The sequence below is a fragment of the Brachyhypopomus gauderio genome, chromosome 15, assembly GCF_052324685.1.
Source record: "Brachyhypopomus gauderio isolate BG-103 chromosome 15, BGAUD_0.2, whole genome shotgun sequence".
Lineage (NCBI taxonomy): Eukaryota > Metazoa > Chordata > Actinopteri > Gymnotiformes > Hypopomidae > Brachyhypopomus > Brachyhypopomus gauderio.
The window spans coordinates 2,704,611-2,711,052 of NC_135225.1; the positions used below are offsets into that span (position 1 = coordinate 2,704,611).

Consider the following 6,442-nt stretch of genomic DNA (forward strand, 5'->3'; position numbering starts at 1 on the left):
AGCAGCCCCACCCAACCTAACAGAGCAGCCCCACCCATCCTACCAGAGCAGCTCCACCCATCCTACCAGAGCAGCCCCACCCATCCTACCAGAGCAGCTCCACCCATCCTACCAGAGCAGCCCCACCCATCCTACCTGAGCAGCCCCACCCATCCTACCAGAGCAGCTCCACCCATCCTACCAGAGCAGCCCCACCCAACCTAACAGAGCAGCCCCACCCAACCTAACAGAGCAGCCCCACCCATCCTACCAGAGTAGCCCCACCCAACCTAACAGAGCAGCCCCACCCATCCTAACAGAGCAGCCCCACCCAACCTACCAGAGTGAACAGCTGTTAACTGTTATATGTGGAGGACCCCAAGATGGAGGAAATAAGATTAAACAACATTAGCCTGCAAGTTGTTACTGCAGTCTAACAAAACAAATCACCCAAACAAAATGGTAATAAAATACAAATGGGGGGTGGCGAATGTAATTTGTTGACGGGGGGTCGGTACAAATTCATTAAAGGCCCGAATCTAGCCCTGGTTCACACTGTTCCACAGATATTTTAAAGATCCAGGCCTTATGCAAAACAAACACAAACAGGCATTAAAAATGTTCATTTCTTCCGATTGCTTGCGCCTCACCTGCAATATCCCCCACACTTTGAGAAACGCTGATTTAAAGTACGGTTGATCTTCACCTCTTCTTGTTGGATACTTACCACTGGGGTACTGAAGGGAATACAGAAAAAACAAAAAAAAAAAAACAAACAGCAAAGAGTCGATGCAGAAATGCCAATTCATATGGACGTGTAGCAAGTAGGAAAACGAAAACATTTCCTTTGCAAAAGAAGATAAAAGAAAATGTAGAATGGAACAAAATGTGGATGATCCTGCTCCATGAGTTTAATTATCTCCTGGATCAACTCGCACATATCATCATCACTGACCTTTCACATGCTAATAACTCTGTGATTAGTCTAAAAAGCCTCCATCTTTCATTCCAGTGGCGGCCATCAGCCTGTTCCAGTGAGCAGCTCTCTTTCTCCTGCCTTTAAATAGCTGTGTTAACACCAGACCAAAATACTCCTATTTCTGAGAGGCCCAACAGCAGTTCCAGGCAGCAGGGGGGCTGCGGCTTTAATCAGAGCCCAGCAGAGTGTGACCTTTCCCCGTCACTCAGTCCGCACAGGCCCCCCGCCACGCAGACCAGGTCTCCGGGGCTGGTAACAAGGAGCAAACAGCCAACCAGCCATGACACACACAAACCTACACACACACCTACACACACACACAAACACTCTAGAGACACACTCACACCCTCACCTGACATGCAAAAGGGCATGAGGAACTTCTCTCTGGTGTCTGGGTGGAGGACGGCCTGATGGTGTAATGACCCCACAGGAAGGGTGGGACAGGGAAGTGGGGTGGAAGTAGACGGACAGGGCAGGGGGCCTATCACAGCCTGCGATTCATCATTTATTACACTACTTAAGACCCCTGCAGTAATTGGGGGTCTGTGAGTTTGTGTGTCTACCTGTGAGTAAGTATGCAAATGTGAACTTACCATAAGTCATAAATTAAGAATGTCTAAAGATTATGTATTTCATTTTTTGAGCTTCCCAAAGCTAGGATGGGACAGACAGGTTGGAAGCACTCAATACCAATATCAGTCCAACGTTTATCGATATTTGGTGTGACCATACCACATGAGCCTGTGTTATTAGGTACATTTGTGTCAGAGTTTTTGTAGAATTATAGTTATATGTATGATTAACCAAATTATACCAAAGAGGTGATAATGATTTTTTGTAGGTTGAGACAAAGTCATTAGCTGAACTAGAAACAGCTGTATGGGAGGATTAAATGTGGGTGAGGAACAGCCAAACACCGCTACACTGCAGACTGAGGTTTGCTGTGCAAGCTCTTTTGAAAAAGCACAGCAAAGAAGATTTGCTGGAGACAACATTGAAGCATCATGGAGGTTCCTTGCACGTTTGGGCTGCATTTCAGCAGGTAGAGTTGTGGATTTGTTGAGGATTAATGATGCCCACAGAGCTGAAACATACAAGCAGATACTTACCCATCATGCAGTATCATCACGGAGGCGTCTGATTGGTTCCACATTTATTCTGCAGCAGGGCAACAGCAAACATACAGAAGAAGAAGAACAAGGAGTCCTGGGTGTCATTATATGGCCTCGACTGAGCCCTGATCTCAAAATCATCGCGTCAGGATTACTGGGATTACATGAAGAGACAAAAGGGTGTGGCAAAGCCTAATGTTTTCAATTGTTTTCAACAATAATATCTGTACTAGATAACTTCTTAAGCAAAATAAGGTTCCAACAAAATAAGGTTCACAGCTCCGTGGTTCCTCGGGAGCGGAATATGTAAACAACGCGCACGAGGGCATCAAAGGAATGAATCAGAACTAGCTAGCGGTGGTACGCTAACGACAGCTAGCATCGCCACAGCAGGTGGAAATTAGCATACAGTTAAGCCCGCCCACTAAGAGGGAAGATATGATTGGTCAATTTTACTGTCATTTGAAACTGGTATTGCACTGAATTATAACTGCCAGGGCCTCTGTAAACGAACAGCGGGCATCAGAGTCCTGATAGGGGGAGACACAGGCTCACAGGCTTCCACTTAACCCCTCACCTTCCAACACAGATGTTTAGATGTCCATTGTCAAACTGTAAGTAGATAAAATAAAATTGGATAAATTATAGTATATACATTATATATGTTTTAAGAATATTTTAGGCCCTCTGAGAGGGCGTAGAGGGCCCTAACGGTTCCCCACTGATAAACAGAGTAGGTTTCCAAATGTTTGACTGGCATTGTATTTACCACACACCCTCCAATGTTGACCTCTGACTTTGTTGACACCTACTGTCAAGTTCCCCCTTTAATTTTATCAGCCAATCAATATCAAATCAAATCAAATCATTCCTTATCCAGTTTGCAATAAAGCATTTATTTGCAATAAAATTAAGTACCCTGCATGCAGGTGTGGTGCGAGTGTTATTTTATGACCTTACCTGAGCACTGGTCACACCAGCAGGAAGAGTGCCATCTTGGAAGCTTTCTAAAAGCTTCACACATTCATTAAGTCGACTCTAAGACAAGAATACAACAAACGTAATTTCACAGGAAATATATTTTTGAATGCTTTATATGTGGGCTGTGCTGCTTCACGTCACAGATTTAGTTTGGGAGGATGTGTTTGCCCCCTCCCAATAATTCCTGCTCACACGAAACATAAAATGTGTTGCGTTGGGTGGTGTGAGCGGTGTCCCCCACCCCAGAGCTGAAATGAAACCGCGTGCCTGAAATTAAACCTACATCGCTGCTTGACATAAACAAAAACAGAATAGTGAAACGATCATTCAAGGTACTTTTGGCCACAATCTTCAGGAATTAAGCAACAATCAATTAATTGCTCACAACACACTCAAGAACTGTGAGTTATTCTAACTTTGTTCTGCAGTGACACAGTCACCTTTTCTTTCCATGTGCTGAATGCTAAAGGGAAGCAAACGTCTCTCACATACCTCTGATACAAACAGTGTGCGAAGATCAAACACATCCAGGAAAAGTCTTAATCTACCATAAAAGACCCCTGTAGCTCAGAGAAAACACAATCAACAATATTCTGGATATGAATTCATTATCTTCCATAAATTCTATTATAGTCACGGAATATGAATTTCACTTTAAACATAATGACAGATATATATACAATATATCAACTAAAGAAGGCATCTGTTCCTATGAGGAATAAAAAAAACAGGTTTTATCTGATTAATAAGGCAATTACTCAATTAATTTTAATTAAAAGGTATTATCGTATTTTGCTGATGGGTTTTTTAAGGTCCCAAAAACTTTCTGCAGAGCCAGCTGCTGTTGTGTGTGGAGAACAGAAGGGCTCGCCAGTTGTTTTTTTGCACACCAGGTGTGAGTGGCGCACTGCAAGCACGCGCCAACTGTCGGCTCACTATGAAACTTTTTCTGCTCAATTAAACTTTTGGAGAGAGACCAGGCACCTGTCGGGGGGGGGGGGGGGGGGGGGGGGGGGGGGCTCCGCTTTCGCACCATACCACAGATCGCCGTTTACAGATGTTCGGGTCTGACAAATATCCTTGTAATTTAACAGCAGATCTGGAGTCTGCGACGTCGAAAAACATCATTAATTATTTTACCTTTGAGGATACTAATCACTCATAGCGGATAATTAAATAGTTAAATTGAGCTAGTGATATCCTGTGGAAAGGAATATTTTCCCATATGGCAACATAAACTTTTGCTACGATTTCTTTTGTAAGCGATTTGCAGGGATTGGCATGACCACACCAACAGGGGTCTCTGTTGGAGCGATTACTGCATAAATATATGGTGCTTCAGACGCACCTATACGGACACATATTGATGTCAGTGGCTTGGTATGTTGTAATGATCGGAGAGGGTGTTCATTTTTTTATTCAACAACACTTTCCTGGACAAATTAGCAACAGACGAACAGGTTTAACAAAGTGGATGTGAAAAGTTCACCCGGATGTAGCTACTGAAACCTTTGGGCGACGTGTAAGCATGCAGCGGGGCGTCCTGCTGGAGTTTAGCTGAGTTTAGCTGTCTGAACAGGGGCTACAATGAGTCCAACATAACGGCCCTCTCAAACGCTGAAATGTAGGGGTCTGTGTGCGTCTATGAGAGAGAGAGAGAGAGAGAGAGAGAGAGATAGACACTCTGGGTACGCCCACTCGTTGCATTTTGGGTAATGTTGTTTTGGGTGCTGATGCTAGATAGCCAGGCCCAAAGTTAAAAAGAGAAAAAGTAATCTAAATCTAAATTACATCTGTCTTAAAAATATTGTAGTGTAAAGCAGATTACTTATCAGGTAACAATGAAATAAATATCACATATTAAGATCAAAAACAAGAAATTCATCAACACTGATTTGTCATTTTCATAGGCTACAATGAAGGTTTAAGGTACAAATAACGTTTTAGGATGCTGAACAACAAATGTACTGCACAATAGCTCACAAAAACTGTTAATCAAGTGCAGATAAGAGTCCTGACATAGCATTGTTATACCCAAACATACGTATAACTGTAAACAGCCCCGTCGACAGGGGGGGACAACCGGGTCTGTTGTCCCGGGCCCTAGGGCCAGGGGGGCCCATCAAAGAGCCCAGCAATTTATTTTTTATTTAAAGTCTATAATTTTTAAACAATCTTGAAATCTTTCATTAATATAAAATTATGTACTCATAATAAGCTCAATGGCTCAAATATATATGTTTTTACCTATCTGCATATTTTCCATTAAGTGCATACACCCCCACCTCCCACTGGAAAATGGTTTGATCCAGCACCGACCGTAGCCGGCTGGTACTGGCCCAACAGCGGGAAATACAGTGGTGGATAGTTAAAGTAAATACAGAAATCTGGAGCGCAGAAAAGAAAGGAAAAACATTTACCTGACGAATTTTAAAGTTGCATTGTGTTCCAGGTTTGAAAAGTGCTGGAATTTAGGCTAAAGTACTTGAAAATGCTTGAAATTGTAACTACTTCGTTTCACAACAAATAGCTGTCTGACTGAACAGTTCTCGTGAAGACGTTAAGATTGGGCATTTTGAAAATAAACAACCATTAAATAATGTGATAAAAAGCGAATTATTTCGAATCATTTCGAGTATATGTAGAAATATTTAACTTAACTAAGTTTAACGTGCTGGAGAATATTGAAATGGACCTTTAAAGTGCCGTACACGTGCTTGAATTCCACCTTGTAAAGGTGTATGAACCCTACAAACATGACTTTGTTCATGGCGCTGAAGCGCGGCGCGCGCGAAGTTACAAAATTCGAGAGGTGCACGACCTCGCGAACCGACAGCGCGCGAGGCCCTCCCGTACGGGCGGAGCCACTGCGATTACATCATTTTCGCGCGAACCCTCAAGTATAAAGTATAAGTATAGTCAAGTATAAACCAGTCAGCTGTCAGAAACAGCTTTGATGTGTGGCTATATTATATACTATATGACCTAACAGAAGGATTGTCTGCTACAGAGGAAATTCAAATGACGTGCGCGGGGGGGGGGGGCACATTAAACTTTCTTGTCCTGGGCCCCAGCAAGACTGTCAACGGGCCTGACTGTAAATCACAGCCAAACACCATACGAGGCATACACCATTCATACGTGTTTTATTCCTTTTTTATTTATCTTTTCATGTAAGAATTATAATCTTGTGCTTTCAAATTCAGAAGGTTAATTAATACTTAATTTCCTACTATTAAGGAATTGTAAAATATTGTAGAAATGTTTATCAGGAGTAAGTAATAAGACTCCCAAACATTGATATATCAGTACCAGTTTTTTTTTCTTTTGGACATTCCAAAATTGCTTTTCAATTAACAGAATTATTTTCATGGTAGTTTATCGATATAAT

General features: G+C 42.4%; 1 long non-coding RNA gene across 3 annotated transcripts; it reads right to left on the reverse strand.

The window, feature by feature from the left end:
* Window positions 1–310: 310 nt before the first annotated feature.
* LOC143477072 (uncharacterized) lies at window positions 311–3,929 on the reverse strand. Of its 3 annotated transcripts, XR_013121456.1 has the most exons (4): window positions 3,544–3,929; window positions 3,031–3,108; window positions 2,648–2,682; window positions 311–2,224 (listed from the first exon to the last, which is right to left on the reverse strand). It is a non-coding gene; the product is annotated as an uncharacterized LOC143477072 (long non-coding RNA). The 3 variants fall into 3 exon arrangements; XR_013121457.1 differs by having other exon boundaries at window positions 311–2,116; window positions 3,031–3,929; XR_013121455.1 differs by having other exon boundaries at window positions 3,031–3,929.
* Window positions 3,930–6,442: the final 2,513 nt, after the last annotated feature.